The following is an 18029-nucleotide window of genomic DNA, read 5'->3' as shown; positions in this document are numbered from 1 at the left end:
GAATCCGTGACTGCTAAGGTCATATGAGAGTGATGCTCTTGTGACCTATATTTACTTTTCAAAAGAAGAATGTAACCCTTAATCTTAGTAACACCAGAACTTCATTGAACAATGTTCTTTTCTGTTCACAGGCTGGAAATACAAATAGCTCTCCGAAGGGTTGCGCCAATTGTGTGGTGTATAAACAAATAACAACCCAGTAAAGGTAATGTGGCATTGGTGTTTGTTTTGCCTCAGATGAAAAAACTGGGCCCAAATAATTTGTAAGGTGATAACTCCATGGAAAAAGTGAGGTCTGCAACGGAAATATCGAGACCATGCCCAGGTCTGTGTGCTTGATTTATTGCATTGCCGCTCCTATAGTAAATCTGCAACTCTTCCCATGAAACTTCATCCCTCCAGCCTGTAACCTTCAAGCCCAGCTGAGCATCTAATAATCCAACATTCTCCCCCTTTTCCCCTTCTTTAAAATGAATTAAAACTTATCATTAAGCAATAGAGTGTGTGTAAGAGGAGAAGAAATCTAGATTTGAGCAAGGTTCAATTACGAATCAAATGAGCTCCTCGGAATTGGCAGATGAGCCAATAGCTTTCTTCCCACCCCAATTTATGACTCTCTAAATCCTTTTGTTGTTGTTATTATTTTTAACATTGCCTTCTGCAGACAACGCGGTGGAAACTATGCGGCTACCAAGTCTAGGGAGGAGCAAATGGCTTGACGGTCATAAGCCTGATATGTCTGAAAAGAGACAGCTTAGGCTTCCATGGTGAAGAGAAAGGCATTGAGGGATGCTCTCATTTCTAATGTTTATAAATAGGTATTGAGCCACTAATGCACAGTAAATACCTACATTCATTTTTTAAAGTTTCCTCAAGAACAGTAAGTAGATCAATTAGAGAGGACTACAAGTTCAGCATCTTTCCATGTACCATTAGTTGTTTAGTTAAGCAGCAGACAGTCCCTACACTATCTTTAATCTCTCTCTGGGGCGCCCCCCCCCCTTCCGCTTCCCCCTTTTCTTTTTCTCCTCTCTTCCCAATCCAGGAACTCCTCTCATTAAAACTAACTCTTCTGAAATATGCAACACTGGCTAGCTAGCCTCACTTACTAATGGCCTCAAATTGATTCTTAATTACTTGCGATTTTGGATGGCATCCAATTAAAATAGCTGAAGTTTCCGGTCTAATGTGTATTGCTATGCCCTCTCGTAAGCAATGGCTGCTATGCAAAAACCCTTCAGAATTAAAATCATACCTTGTCGTTGGGGCTTGCTTTTTTTTTTTTTTTGTACGGAAAAAAACCTTCCTGTGACAATTTATCATCAGGCTATAAAGGAAGGCAGCCCAACACTGCAAGGGGGGGAGGGGAATTACATTTGTGCAGTGGCTCTGCTTAAGAAAAAGAAGGAACAGATGATACTAATTCAGAAGACGAGCAGGAAATCTTTTCAATAATTCACTGCATCTTTCCCATAGAACCATGCGTGCTATATATTTTCTAGGCTTCTGCTTGGGCTCTAGGGTGCTAAAGATTTCGTTTTCATGTTGGGTTTTCTCCCATATACACACAGAGAGATAAATGAGGAGCAGCAACGAGAGGCATTATCTTTCTGATTATAAGAGAAATCAGAATAGAGGTGCTGGTTTGTGTGTTGAGTTTAATAATAAAAAGGCAGGGTGTCAGAACATGAAGATGGTGCAGGGGACTGTTAGGTGATAGCGGTGTGGGTCACATGACTAGCTTTTGTATTCAGCATCAATAATTCACTGCCTGCATGTGGGAATTGATCCCAGCCAGGATATCCCCAGAGGAGCTTACACACTGAAGCTGAAGTCACACTCTTTCCCTTTCTTTTTTTATCTGCAGATTAACATAGCCGGATCAAAAGCCTTTGTCTCCTGCGAACATCTTTTGCCCCAACATTTGCACCCAGGAAAAAAAGAAAGAAGGAAAGGCTCAGTGTTTATTTGGGTAATGAATTGCAGCAATTAATGCACACATTGATTCCGATCCCAACTTTCCCCCTTAAAGGTCATTTCCATATTTAATTTATAGAAAGCGCATACAATTCCTTTTCAACAGAGCACAGCCCAGAATTCAAGAAAAAAATATCCGGGGCCTGCTCTGTGGAAAGATGAGCGAGCGATGAGGGCAAAGGGTGAATTTCATATCATATTAAAAAGTGGCTGAACTGCAATGATTAGAAAAAATCATATTTGCTGTTTAGAGGGAGGAGCTAACAATGGAGGCTGTAACTCAATCTGCTAAAGAAAATAATCTCACTAACTTTATGAAGATATATTGGATTTTTACAAGTGCTGGGATTGGTTCCTGATATCAGAAGGCCATTTAGGGAATTTTAGTATGAATCTTTTGGTAATTTTAAACTTTTTGTGTGTGTTATCAAAACAACAGCAAGCATATTATATCCCACTGATTTCAGGTGGAACATTAAATGCATGCTTAATGCTGATACAAGTTTACCTGGGTGTAAGCTTCATTTAATGTAGTGAGACTTACTTTTGAGTAAGAATGTATAGGCTTGTGATGTATATCTCTTCCCCTGAAATTAATGTGACTAAGACTGCAATCCTATGCACAAATACCATACATAATGTACTTTGAACAGGATAGGACTTACCTCTGAGTATATATGTCTAGGCTGGTGCTGTTACAGCACTTAAATTTGTCTGGATTGTGCCATGCATGTTTTGACTATGGGGCAATCCATATTAAAACACACATAAACATCCTATATATTCCTTTTCTTTAAGAAGCATCATTGTTCTGGGAGTTCCACAAGGCATGTAAACATGTCACATATTGCTTACAACTAAAAATATATATTTCCGTTCTAAAAAATATAGGCCCCTCACTTTACAATAAACTATCCAGTTATGACTCATTAGGGAAACGAAGAGGCAAAAATGAAATGAAATGAAATAAAGATTTCTGACCAGAAAAGAGGCATTTCTGAGATGCAAGAAGCTTAAAATTCTATTTGTGGGCAGCTAAAGATGTGATTTAAAACACACAGTGAGAAGCTCTGAAATATCCTCCTTTGTATTACCCTATAAGTAAAATTTCAATGTGTTTTTTTTTCCCTTAAGGAAGGGAAATTGTATGGACCAGAGATGCATCTGAGGAATGCAGTCAGCTGTTTAACTGAAATGCACAGGTGCTGTAAATGCAAAAATTAAATCTCTTCCCCACACCCTCCACCCCGGCAGAGACACACACTCATACAAGGACACAAAAAGGAAGAATTATTTGGAAGCACACGCCAGCTAAAGGAATACCTGATTAACCTTTCACTGACTCCTGGGATCACGTGATACAAAGCTTGCCTTCCTCCTAGAGTGATGGCTTTAGAAGAAGATGTTAAATTTAACCTCTGGTGCAATGATAAATTGACAATAAAAAATTCAATGGCTTGGTAATTACCAATCACTTTGGACATCGGCAACATTTTTCAGTTCTGTCAGCACTTATTGGCACAAAAGCTTCGGCTGAAATTCTCCCAGTCTCCCTTCTTTTTCAACTTTGTTTTGCACGATGCAGATTAAATCTGCCACCCTATTACGGATTCATTTTCCTAATTTTTCATGTCTGCACCATGCCCCAGCTGCACAAGGCTGATAATTGTGGAGTCCAGCCCTGATGATTAACATCAGAAGAATTAATTATGCCTGCCATTAAAATTCCAGGTTGCACGTGGTGATCAAGAAAAATTAAGCTTCTCCCGGCCTCTAAATCATCTCACCTTTCACGGGAGTGATAGTGCCTCGACAGCTAAACTGCTGTCTGTGTTTGACTAGAGGTCTAAACTATACACCCACTGCAAAACAGGCTAGATGTCCTGCTGGTAATTCCTGACATTCAGCTTGGCTTGCTTAAACAACAACAACAACAGAGGGCATAGCATAACCCTGTAAACAAAGCCCCCACCATCATGGATGCATGTTGGGGAATTACAAAGTATATGGTGGAAGAAGCAGGAGCCTCACATGCCTAATGTCAGCAGCCAGAGTGCCACCATTTTCCAACACTTGCTAAAGTCAATCCACTATTCTTTAGCATAATCCTTTAAATGAAGCCCCCCCCCCCCCCAGCAGACGAAATTGTAGGAATAGTGTATGGTCATATTCACACCATATATTTAAAGCACTATGATACCACTTTAAACAGTCATGGCTTACCCCAAAGAATTCTGGGAGCTGTAGTTTGGTAAGGGTGTTTAGAGATTTGGAACAGTGGCTTGCAGAGGGCCATAGTTCAGAAGGCAGAAGCTGGGAAATATTGGATAGGGAACAGCTAGGAGAAGAAACACTGGAAGGGAGAGGGTTAACAGGTTCACTGTCTCTGGACAGCATTCACCCCCACCTTCCCCAAAGACACCGAGAGCTCAGTAAGTGTTAGAACAGAAAGTGCAGAGGGTACAAGCTCAGATTACAAGACGTAGGAGTGATGTAGATTAATAGGGACAGAAGGGCAGAGCGAGCCTTAATTTGGAGCACCGCCGTTCTAGGGAAACGTGTTCTTTTGTCTCTCACTGTGATTATTAAAGAACCTAACTGGTAAGACATCCTTTTGCTGGATTTTCTTATTCACCGCCATGGAAGAAGCTCATTCCCCAAAGCCTGACACATTAGACCTACACCATGCACCACATGCTGTTCACATGGCATCACATGCATGTAGGACCACCTGAAGATTGAGGAGGTCCAGTTCCCTTAAAACAAAATCAAGTTGGAGCACCTGACTCTCTGAGTGGTTTAGCAATCAATCCCTCGTCAAAGGGAATTATGGGAATTGTACATGCAGGGTCAGTGCTCTGGTTGGCAAGACTTGCTGGTGGAGAATGGCTGGAAGAGAAGCCTGCAGCCAGACAGGCCATGCCATTTCTCCTCTCTCCAGCTAGGCCTGACAACAAGACAGATTAGAACAACAACAACAGGAAGGACCCAACTGTTGTTGGTAGGACTTCTGAGTTCCTTACAACTGAGGAGGAAGAGAAGGGGCGGTGGAGAGACGGCCTGACTGGAGTTCTCTCAGGAGGGAGAAGTTCCTGGAAAGAAACTCAAGGGGCCACAGGGTAATGTCTCAAACTATATCCAACAGGTGCCCCAAGAAGGAACTGCTGGAGTGTTGTCAACTGTGGGGGGAAAGCATGTGATGTAACACCCTGTCCCTAATAAACAACAAGAAACTATCCAGCTAAAAGTGGCTAATCATGTGCAGGAGGGTGGGGGACAAGGGGACATGGACACTGGGCCTTTTGGCACACTCCTGTACATGGAAACCCAACAGAGCTACATCATAGACTCCTCTCTCATCAGTCAAGGCTTCTGATATTGGCCTGAGATAAATGACTAACTCACCAAAGCCCTGTTCTTGCTCCCATGATTCCCAGCAGGTTTCTTTGTATGAAAAGTGCAACCATTTTTCTGATATAACCTTTGTGTGGTATATGTACATAAGATTCCACATTTCCTAGGGGAAAACAGGGGACACCACCACTGCATACCAGAATGGGGAGGGGTGAGGTGTCATCATGGTGCAAACATACCAGCAGGAACACTGGATTAGCTCCGCTGCTTCGTTTGCACCCCACCAACCTTGCTGCCAACCTTAATCCTCTCCCTTTCCTTCCTGGAGTGCTGCAACCCAGCAACCGGAGATCAGCTGAGCACTCCCACACCACACTATCATCTGCTGCAGACCCTACACAATGGATGTTCTGTGGTTGCAAGAAAGTATTTGTGTGTGCAGCTATATGTGTAAAGGTCCCATCACTACAGACAGCTGAGCAATTCACACAAAGACTAGAGAGGGGTGCTACTTAGAACACCCTCATTCCTTACTCCTGTACAGTAATAATAATAATAATAATAATAATTTATTATTTATACCCCACCCATCTGGCTGGGCCTCCCCAGCCACTCTGGGCGGCTTCCATAAAAACCAAAAATACAGTAAAATATCACATGTTAAAAACTTCCCTGAACAGGGCTGCCTTAAGATGTCTTCTGAATGTCAGGTAGTTGTTTATTGCTTTGACATCTGCTGGAAGGGCGTTCCACAGGGCGGGGGCCACTACTGAGAAGGCCCTCTGCCTGGTTCCCTGTAGCTTTGTGGAGTAGTACCTCAAGTTACAAATGTCTCAGGTTACAAACGCTTCAGGTTACAAACTCCGCCGACCTGGAAGAGTTACCTCGAGTTGAGAACTTTGCCCCAGGATGAGAATGGAAATTGTGTGCTGGTGGCACAGCGGCAGCAAGAGGCTGCATTAGTGAAAGCATGCCTCTAGTTAAGAACACTTTCAGGTTAAGAACGGACCTCCAGAACAAATTAAGTTCGTAACTAGAGGTACCACTGTAATGTACTCACCTCGGCTATACTTGAGGGACGATTCCAACAGATTCCATACGAAAAACGCTTATGTCCCTGCAGAGATGGTAGCACCGAATCAGTGGCACATGCCCTCCTCGCGTGCACTCTTTAAAAGACCTGTGGAACGAGATTATCACCCCTCTTTTATTGTCCATTCCAGGTCGCCCAACCACCGCCACAGTATCTTTTCTCCTGGCAGATCAAGAGGAGCAGATGACTGCAAAGGTTGCAAGGTTTCTAGCTGTTCAACCCAGCTGTTCTAGCTGGGCAATCAGAATATGGTCCACTATTTGACTGCTGATTCAGGACCCTAAACTGTGTTTTATATAATCGACTTTTATTTTGTTCTGTGTATATCGCAATGTTCTTTTGTTGCTATGGCTGATGGCTGACGCAAAGTTTTATTCATTCATTCATTCTTACTCCTGTGTCAACAAACAAGAGAACAAGAATACCTGCAGAGGACTCAAATGGTCCACCATGGTTTCTTCTTAATCATCCGTATTAATTAAACTGTGGCGTGTGTTTTCTGTTACACATTCTAATATCTAATAAAGATGGCAGAGATGTTTCCACATATACCACTTTGTGAATGCTCTTCTTTATTAATGATCCTGGGGTGACATTGAGTGTAGAACACACACACACACACACACACACACACACACACACACACACCTTCCAGCTATAAGCCTCAAAACCAGAATTGTCTTTTAAGTGACAGTTTGTCTTCCCTTCTTTTTCTCCAAGCGTCTCAGATCTTAATATTTAATATTTCTATTCCAAGACCTGTTTACTTGAAAATGCTAAAGGAGCGGGGGATGATGCATATAAACTCCAAAAATATACTACACTGACAAGCTGATATACAGTGTGTACAATGTTCTGCAGAACTGTTTACAAATACAAGCCATTTTCAGGCAATCTTTATTTCCCCCCTACAATCTATTTGCTGGACAGTGTAGTATGTAGTCTTCCGTAATGCCCAGGGAGACTGAATATAACTGTCTTTAGGGTAGTAATATAAAATAATCTAATAGCTGAAGAATCTATCCACAATCGTGTAAAACTGAAGTGCTGTGATCCATCAGAACCAATTTGATGTCATGGACTTTGATGGGATTAAATCATTCTAAATCCAAATTCTTCAGATGAATTCACAGTTGTATATCAACAGTGTTTGGGGCGATTTAACCCCTTCTTTTCTAACATTCACCTACTGCTGAGAGAAAATTGCTTTTTTATTTTTTTTATTAGCCAAGCATCTTGGTTGAAATTGAAATATTCAGCCACAAAAGTAGATGTCTTTGGCATTAGAGGGAAATCTTTTACTTTTGCAACTGTTATAAACAGGAAATAATGGTTTCAGTGCTAGGTAAAGGCAACAATATTACTTGGAAATAAACTGATAGAGGAATGAAAACAGATTTCTAAGATTTTTAGGCAAAGGAGTAATGAGTAAGGAAAAGCCTGTTGATTGACTCATTTCAAAAATGATTGCTGCATGAGCAACTCAAAGTGAATTTGATCTAGCCTAGGGTGTGAAATTTACTAGAGCCATAAAAACTAAGATAATATGCATTTATCATGCACTTTTTTCCACTCTATGTTTCGTTTCCAAATTACCATAATTGTGTATGTAGCAGAGAGAGCTTGTGAGAACTTGCAACAGGGAGACAGTTTGATGAACGGGTGTAAATATCATGCACCAAATGGTGACTGTCACTCACAACTATACAAAGTGCATGCATAAGCAATGCCTTCTGTGGAACCATAAAGTAATAGTTCCGATGGGGATATCCATATTAGCTGATAATAAGAAGCAGATTTTGAATATATACTTTGCAGAATTAAAGCAAACAGTGGCATAGAATCAATTACCTTCACCTATAAATATGTTACACAACTGGAAGGCCCAGAACGTTCAGAGATTGATTAACTTCTACTGGAAATCATGTGCCAAATGAAATACGAACAGCTCCTTTCAGACGTTTTAACTTTAAATCCTAAAGTAAATCCTAACTTGAAACATACCTCACAGTTATAGCAACGGATATTGTATTCTATATAAAATAGGCCATTTAGTACTTGTGATCATTTTATTGCACTGTCTCACAAATGACAACTAGTAGAGCGTTCAAGATTAAAAGAGCATTTATTGTATTTGTAACAGTATTCCAGGAATGCCATAAAAATGAAGGGTGAAGTCATACATTAAAACATTTTAACAACATGGCTTAATTGAAATAGTTGGAAGTGTTCCGTTTCCGAGGGCTGGAATCCAAACTGCTTCTCAGTCCCAAGGCTTGGGCACACCTACGGAGTTTTCCTCTTTTTTTCCCTTCGAGGGAAGGAAAAGGCCACACCAGTTTCAAAAGCAGTTTGCCATGCATATTTGCGTGGATGGGTAGGAGAGGGGGGTGCTTACTTTTCAAGAGACAAAAGTCTAAAGCCCTTTTGGGGTCATGGAAAAACCAGAGCTGTAGCGAGGTGATCTTGCGCCCCTGGCAGAACCGCCCAGATTGCGCCCCCTAGCCATGGACAATAGCTCTTCTTTCCGCCTCTCCTCTAACCCCCACCCCTTCCACCCATTCAATTCACCCTCTATTAAAAACCATTTCTTATGCACGTTTCCGAGCACAATTCAAAGTGTTGGTGCTGACCTTTAAAGCCCTAAACAGCCTCACCCCAGTATACCTAAAGGAGCATCTCCACCCCCATTGTTCTGCCCAGACTCTGAGGTCCAGCTCTGAGGGCCTTCTGGCGGCTCCCTCACTGTGAGAAGTGAGGTTACAGGGAACCAGGCAGAGGGCCTTCTCGGTAGTGGCGCCCGCCCTAAGAACACCCTCCCATCAAATGTCAAGGAAATAAACAACTATCTGACTTTTAGAAGACATCTGAAGGCAGCCCTGTTTAGGGAAGTTTTAAATGACTGGTGTTTTATTGTATTTTTAATCTTTTATTGGAAGCTGCCTAGAGTGGCTGGGGAAACCTGGCCAGATGGGCGGGGTAGAATTATTATTATTATTATTATTATTATTATTATTATTATTATACCAATATTTATATTTATCAACATATTTTAGCCAATTTTGCGCGTGCCCCATTGCCTGCGCTCCTGGTAGGGCCCCACCTTACCACCCCCTAGCTACGGCCCTGGGAACAAGCCAAGAGATTCTTTGGATCCCGCTGAAGAAGTCCATGCTAATTCAGTTTGGCCAGATTTTGAGTGTATCCCTACTAATCCATCAGTAACAGCTTGAATGTGCAGGTAGGCTAACCCACACCTACTTCGTTTTCCTCAGGACTTGTTGAGGTTCTGGTGAGTTCTGAGTTCTGGTTTTCCTGCAATGCGCCCTGAAAATGTAAGGTCACCTGGGGAGAGGCCTAGATATGTGGAACTGCATGTTTGAAGGTCCTAGTTATATCTTCAAAATGTCTTGTGCCTAGAGCAGGCACTTCTTCCCCAACCTCTTAAAGCCTACATATGCAGGTTACATATGCACTGTTTACACTGGAAGTACACCCCCAAATATGTGCAACAACCCACTCCCTGTGGGTTTTTCCTGACAAACTGTTTATTGAGCATTTGTCCAGATTTGCTTGCACAAATGCAGAGGTTAGATTAAGTGTGGCCTTAATTATTATTATTATTACTAGTATTATTATTATTAATAATAATACCCCGCCCATCTGGCTGAGTTTCCCCAGCCACTCTAGGCGGCTTCCAGTCGAGTGTTAAAAACAATACAGCATTAAATATTAAAAACTTCCCTAAACAGAGCTGCCTTCAGATGTCTTTTAAAGATAAGATAGCTGCTTATTTCCTTGACATCTGAAGGGAGGGAGTTCCACAGGGCGGGCGCCACTACCAAGAAGGCCCTCTGTCTGGTTCCCTGTAATCTCACTTCTCGCAGGGAGGGAACCGCCAGAAGGCCCTTTACTGAGTGTTCATCCTGTTTTGTTTATGGAGAGGTTATACAAATAGGAGCATTCTACCTGAATTCATCCTGATTTCCTTGTGTGGTGTTTATATGTCTTCCCATTGGTGTTTCATTCATCCTACACTTTTTAATGTGTTCCCATGTCACTTTTCTACCAAAAGCCTTCAGGGTTTTTTGGGGGGGGGGGTTAAGCGGGTTTATTGCAGCAGGGCAACAAGGTGCTTTAATCCGCTTTAATGGTGCAAACCTAAATTTATAGTATGTGCTTAAAAACCCTCCCACAAAATACTAAAACTCTGGAGGCAGTATGATCACCAACTTCCAGCAGTCAATTACTCCTGGGGTTATAAAGTTTAACAGCTTGCATGAAGCAACAGGCTGGGTAGCGGACAGGATGTGCAGAAATGCACTGACAAATCACACGTGCAACTCATTTTTCTGCTTACCATGTTGCACAGGTTAACTTTTTGGAAACATGCATGGCAAATACATGTGCAAAGGGCCTCACCACTTTTTCTTAAAAGCATTTGCAAGATTTACTTGACCGATTGATTGATTTACTTCTTATATTTATAAGAAGAGTTTAGATCTGATATCCCGCTTTATCACTACCCAAAGGAGTCTCAAAGCGGCTAACATTCTCCTTTCCCTTCCTCCCCCACAACAAACACTCTGTGAAGTGAGCAAGGCTGAGAGACTTCAGAGAAGTGTGACTAGCCCAAGGTCACCCAGCAGCTGCATGTGGAGGAGCAGAGACGCGAACCCGGTTCACCAGATTACGAGACTACCATTCTTAACCACTACACCACACTGGCTTCCATCATGGACCCCAGCACATGCAGTTCCCGAGAGGTCTCTCATCTCAAAACTGACCACACCCAGACAGGCTTAGCTTCTGGAAGGCTTAGCTTCAGACCATACCCTGAACCTCAGTTCAGGCAATCAGAGGAACACTCGGAAGGCTGCAATCCCCAGTCCACTTTTTCCATGTTTGGAGCTGGCCTATCATAGGTGGAATCTACAGACATATAAAAACCGTTCTGAAATGTTTGGTTTTTTAAGCGTTTTAAAAATTACATTGAATTTTCCATAAGGCTTGCTATCACCATTAGTTTCACATTGTATATTGCACTTAAAACACACTTAAAACATTTTATTTGCAGCTGTATAGTTGAGTCTCTAGTCATATATTTTTCAGTGACACAGCATTTTGGAATAACTTTCTGGTTCCTAGCCAGTTTTCAAAATCCTAAGCACATTGCCAAAGTTAATGGAATTTGCATCCAAGAAGTATGTTTAGCAGCACGGTGTTAAAGAGAATTTATTTTAAGGCCTTGCCTTTCAGTTCTAGTAACCTTCTGCTGAAGCCAGTGGGACTATACCATTGTAGACAATATAATGCCTCCATTCCTTTAATAGGTACCCCACTAAATTTGTCACTTGAAAGTGAAGCAGTAGCTATATATCTCTGTGTATCTACTGTACGTTTACAGTAACAATATTCAGTAAAGGACTTCTTATTAACAATATTGCTTAGCCAAATAAAGAATAAAAATCAAAATACACATGGGAAGTAGTGATTAATAACACTCTACTTTGTTAGACTCTGTGTTGATGAGGACTTGCTCGTTGGGTCAATAGTTCATCCCTGGGGATTTCTTTTCTTTTCTTTCTTTCTTCTTCTTCTTCTTTACACGCTGCTAATCCATGCTCCTAGTCTGGCAAACAGGCCACAGAGTTTCTCTCACTCCCTCAGTTTTACAGCATCAGCCACACTTCCCCTTAAAAATATCTTAATTCTGGAACAATAATACTATCCTCCGTGGGCTATAAAAATAATGAAACTGAGCAGATTGCTGGTAATGTAATATATGCTGCTTTAAATCAATAATGTAAAAGGGAAAGGGAAATCCAGCCAACCATATGAGTGTGAAAGAACTGTTTAAAAAAAGAAGCCCACCATGCTAAGGAACTATGCAATGGATCTCCTCAATTAACCTTCCAAGGAGATTTCTGTAGCTTTTCATTAATGCCCATTTTGAAATACATTTTGTTGCTGTCCTATTACAGTCAGTGCTGGAAACCCTTTCCAAGAAGGATAGGAAATCCTCACATAGACCTTCTGTAAACAGCAGGGCTCTCTCTAGCGCAGAGCTGAGCAAGGAAGGAGAACCATCTGTGTGAGAGGAGTTTCCCTTCACTCGTTACAAGATAACCAGTGGGCTAGCAAAGGTCACAGTACAAATGAGAGACAATTATCTGAGGGAGGCCTTGCCAGAGACAAAGATAAATTAATATGGATCTGGGGAAGCTGGGCCGAAGAGAGGATTAAAAAGATGTCCCCTTCGCCTGACAGCGGTGTGACAGAGGACACGCGGTGGCATGCCCTACCTTAAGATGCCAGGTCTTATTTACACACGTTAATTGGAAATGTCAGGAAAATAGAGTGTCGTCATACCTCTTCTTGAATCGGAGGGCCAAATCCTACGGCTGGTCACTTGTGGGTGGAGAGGCCAGAGCTTGAAAGGAGGAGCAGAGAGGTTGAAGAAGAGTAGCTCCATTGCATGGGTGGGTACTCAGCTAGGTTTTACTCAGAGTAGAACCACTGAAATTAATGGACCTAACCTAGTCACGGTCATTCATTTCAATGGGTTGAACCCGCCTGACATTTTTGTGTATGTTCCCTTCTCGGCTGTGGTATCGGACTGGAAAACTCACAACGGGTGTATTTCCTAAGCACCTCATGCTCCAGCCTAATTTCTTTTTTAAGAAGAGGGCAGGGCTGGGATGCGGGGGAAGCAGGGGTGCCAACTTGAATAAAATTTTGGAGGGGGCCCGCCCTGCATAATCCATTACAAGATGCAGCCCAACCTCCCCCCCCCCATTTAAATGGCAATGCCCAATAATTGGGGGGGGGGTGGCCTGCTCAAATATTTTATTGGTGGACCTGAAGGGACCTTTGCCACTAGGAGTTGGCTCCTGTGGGGTGAAGTGTGTGGTGGGTGCAATAGTTTGGGCTGGGGAGATAGGTGAGGGCAATATTCAGATGTGGACTTCAAGTTGTGTTCTGTGAAGGTCAAACCGTAAAACATGGTGGCCCTTGATTCTACCTGGCAGACTTTCCATAGATACAAACTGTTGAGAAGGCATTGACCACTTCCACACTCTGCTTGAAAAGTCAACGAACCGCCTTCTAGAGTAAAGGGAATTGGCAGAAGCCTGCTTAGAAATCAGACATCTCCCTCAAAATCATGCTACCACAGAGGAGTTTGAGTCTTTCTCTTCTTTTCTATGCTACCAATCATGTTCTTCTGAGGCTGTTCAGCTCTTTGATATACACCAGAGCAGAGTGGAATGAATCAGAAAGGAAGGTGGCTTAAACGGAAGCAATGGAAACCATGCAGGAAGCCCAACAAAACACAAGTAATAGCTCAGCATCAAGCCCACTTGATGGCTGTGACAGGGACAAAGATGCAATTTCTCCATAACTTTTGTGCCTTCTCAACAATGTCCAGCTGAGTATTTGGGGGTAGTGCACGTCCTTGTCAAATCTAGCACAGAACCTTCCATGTCATGCTGTGGGGTGTTTGCAAGGCATTTGAGGATAAAGCTGCTCGCGTCCATCTTGTCTCACATGCTACAATTGTGGTAAATCAGTCAGTGGAGATCTCCAGTGCACTAACTGGGACTATTATTATGGATTACCTTCACTTGATGTGCGCAATGTGCCTTGCACATCTTTATGATCAATCCATGCCCCTCTGGATATTAGAAGTTATTAAAATGTAACAAGCTCAGAAACTTCATTCTCTTTTTCTTTTTTCCACAATTTAATCTTCAGCAGATCCAAAAGAAGGCCTTTGAATTTTGCAGTGAATTTTGCTCACCATGCACACATGACGGCTTTTGTGAGTAAAAAAACTTTATTATTATTATTATTATTACTCACCCCCCAATTGAAATCGAAATAGCCCCTTGGACAACATATAATTCTATGTAGGATTGGACACTCCAAGTGTCCCTATTTTCCAGGGACAGTCCCAGATTTATAGAAGCCATCCTGGTTTCTGATTTGATCCCAGAATGCCCCACTTTTCCTTAGGACGTCCCTTTTTTCATTTGAGAGATGCTGGAGGGTATGGATTATGTGATCCCCAAGTCAAGGCGATAACTAACTATACAACCTTCATCTGAAGGCAGTCCTGCATAGAGAGGTCTTTTTTAATGTTTAATGTTTTATTATGTTTTAATATACTTTGGAATCTGCCCAGAGTGGTTGGGGCAACCCAGTCAGGTGGGCGGAGGATAAATAATAATAAAATTATTATTAATAATTTTTTAAAATTATTATTATTATTATTATTATTACTACTACTACTACTATTGAAAAGGCCATCCCTATTTTCATCAGAAAAATGTTGGAGGCTATAGGTAAGTCAGGTGATGTTCGTGCACCAGAAAAAAGACAGATTAAAACTGAATTGAGAGCTCAACGCTTGCCCCCATGGTCTTTTTCATAGGAAATCCTGCCTCAGTGCCTTGGCATGAAAACCACTGTTTTGGAGGAATGCTATTTTAGAGCACCTTTAGTGTGGAACTGTTTGATGGATGATACAGAACATAATTTCACCAGCTGTTTATATGTATTCGGAGAGAGCAGGGTGCAATATACCTTCTGGGAAGAAGTCAATGTCTTTTCTTTTCATCTAGGCCAATGTTTAATAATTAATACTTATTTATTTGCATAACTTTGCATGGTACCTATAAATCTGAGAGGGCTTTATCTCACATGTGGTGCAACAGTAAATAAAAGTGAAAGGAAGTAGCTAACAGAGGGTAAATGAACGCACCAAGGTTACAGGCAGATACAGAAGCTTACATTTCACAGTCTGGCTTTCTTTCAATATGGAAGTCCCTTCAGCATAGTGGAATAGCCAGGGCCACAGAAGTATTTCACATACCCTCAGCATTTCTCTGATGAAAATAGGGATGTCCTATTCCATAATATTATTATTAATAATGCTATTATTTATACCTTACCCATATGACTGGGTTGTTCCAGCTGCTCTGGGTGGCTTCCAATGTATATAAAAACATAATAAAACATTAAACATTTTTTTAAAAAAAGCTTCCTTATACAGGGCTGCCTTCGGATGTCTTCTAAATTACTCATCTCCTTGCATAAATCCATACCCTCCAACATTTATCCCATGAAAACAGAGACTTCCTAAGGAAAAGCACAACATTCCAGGATCAAATCAAAAACCGAAATGGCTTCTTTAAATACGGGACTGTTCCTGGAAAATAGGGACACTTGGAAGGTCTAATTTCGGAGCTTGGTTGTGAGGGATAGCCTTATTGGGCCTCTTCTATAAATCCACTTCAGTGACATGCTTTATCACTCAGGAGATATTGGGTGACAGCTATTTACTTAATTGCTTGGAAAAACCCAGCCAAACAGGGGTGTCTCGAGTTTGCCATCTTGTTCATTTCCTGCCTCTAGATTTACAGTTTAGCAACATTTGAACTTTCCGGGTTTTAAGTGTCCGAAGAATAAGGGACACATTTCAACCACATGAAGTGCAACAGCTGGGGACATCTCCTCCCTACATCCAATCTCCTTCCCCTCACTTCTCCCTTCACATAAGGCCGACAACGGAGGCTGTATATTTGAACTCTGCAGTGTGCGGTCTCTCAAGCCCGGTCATTGACATGTAGCAAACTATCCTAGTAAAAGCTCTCGATCAAATTCAGAGACCTTCGCCCCCCTCTCCTCGCTTTCCTCCTTTTCCTGCCAAATTTCTTTAGATGGACAGGAATTCTATATGATAGAAACACAACTCTTTTAAGGGAAAATGTCATCACTTAGGTATACGAGAGAGTGCCTGAGATGTGTCTGTAAACCTGAGGCTGCTGTCTGTTCCAGATTGTGGCAACTTTTAAATCTGTCAGCACAACATGAATTTCATATTAAGCTGCTTCCCGGTGCTTTAGCCAGGAAGTAAAGAGGGGCACATACTGTAACATTTATGGGCGGACTGGTGCTAGGTCAACCATGACATCATTCTCCACTCTGCTGAGCCTGTAATGAGGTGAAAAGGCAGCTTTGAAACAACATAGCACTTTATTTATTAGGATATTTTAAGTGTGCTTGTATTTCAATTTATGATAACCCCACCACTTCCCACCGTCAAACAAATACTGTGGATTATAGCTCTCCTGCAGAGCAAAGTAAGAAAGGGTTGAGGGCTAAGGCCTCTTTTTGGCTGGCGAAAGATTTAATAGGCGGGACCTGGTGGGAGATTTCTCCTGCCGAGATGAAAACCCTGTCGTGGCAGCCCAGCCAGTTAGGAAAAAGTCATGCAAACGTTTGTTGTGTTGCAGGTAAACTTAAAAATGCAAGCTTAAGCATGGAAAGCATAATGCTAGTGGTCAACAAAAGAGGTTTAAAGACTGTCTCAAGGCAAATCTAAAAAAATGTAGTATAAACACCGACAACTGGGAAACACAAGCCTGTGAGCGCTCCAGTTTTAGAATAGCCTTTAACCAAGGTGTCATGGACTTTGAAGACGCTCGAACTCAGGACGAAAGGGAGAAATGTGCTAAGAGGAAGGCATGTTTGGCAAACCCTCACCGTGATCAACTCGCACCCAGAAATTTATGTCCCCACTGTAGAAGGCCGTGTGGATCCAGAATTGGCCTCCTCAGTCACTTATGGACTCAGTGTTAAAACTGTGTTTATGGAAGACTTGGCTACAAGTGATCGCCGAAGAAGAAGAATCTATAAGTCATAGACTCTAATTTGACAATTTTTATCATATTTATTTATTTATTTGAACTTTTGTTATTGTTTCTCCCAGTCATGGGAAGGGGCAGAAAATTACTTGGAGGTTGGAATGAAATGGACAAGGGCCAGCAGACTTGAAGTGGGTAGAAATTATATTCTGCCTAAACACTGACCTAATTTCTGCTACCATGGCAGAATGTCAAATAAGAAGTTGTAAGCAAACTCTAACTTTGCCTCAATGAATTAGAGGTCACTCACAATAGCACGGCCCTGTAGGTGGGTGTATTTAAGTAAGTCCCATCAAGTTCAATGGGGCTCACTCCCAAATAACTGCATGAGTTTGCAGGCTGAATGTGGCTTTTTAAAAACAGCAAGCAAATGGCATTAAAAAGCTTTTTAAATTAAAAGCTTCTGACTGAAGGTTGCCATATCCAGCAAGCACATATGACTTTGAACAAAGCATGACACTTTCCTCCAAGACTCATTTGGGAATTCATGTTAATTAGCAATGAAGGTTAGATATAACAACAATGGAGAGAGAGAGATGGAAAAGCAAGAGATGCTCCATTCTTCCTATCAGGGTTTGTCAACCCTGGATTACAAATGAGTAGGCCATATATAACCACTAGATAACCATCAGCTGAAAGGAAGGAAGCGTTTAGAGATACAGCATTCCTCTTACTGGGTGGGTCTTCTTTAAACCTTACACCCTGTATTTTAATTTTACATTCTTTTAAAATCACAGTTTGACAAGAAACTCAAAGACAGGGTAGAAGATGTTGATACTTACACTTCTAAGTTCACAGTTGTTGAAATCTCCCCTGATAAAGATCAGACAGACGGAAAGGCTGGCCTAAATGCTGAGTGGCTGTGATGAAATAGAATACATATTTAAAATACGCTG

At 41.7% G+C, this 18029-nt stretch overlaps 1 long non-coding RNA gene across 3 annotated transcripts in view; it reads left to right on the top strand.

Annotated features, from left to right (window-relative positions):
• LOC309335539 overlaps positions 1 to 4076 on the top strand; it is a 30969-nt gene extending 26893 nt beyond the window's left edge. Inside the window, exons 4-5 of one of the 3 annotated variants that reach the window (XR_014153563.1) lie at positions 132 to 1972; positions 3112 to 4076. This is a non-coding gene — a long non-coding RNA (uncharacterized lncRNA). The remainder of the gene's footprint in view (positions 1 to 131; positions 1973 to 3111) is intronic. The other 2 variants (XR_014153564.1, XR_014153565.1) reach the window with 2 other exon arrangements.
• Positions 4077 to 18029: the final 13953 nt, after the last annotated feature.

Source organism: Podarcis erhardii (assembly GCF_964252035.2).
Source record: "Podarcis erhardii genome assembly, chromosome: 1".
In the NCBI taxonomy this organism is placed as follows: domain Eukaryota; kingdom Metazoa; phylum Chordata; class Lepidosauria; order Squamata; family Lacertidae; genus Podarcis; species Podarcis erhardii.
This window is presented reverse-complemented; position numbering and strand designations above follow the sequence as displayed.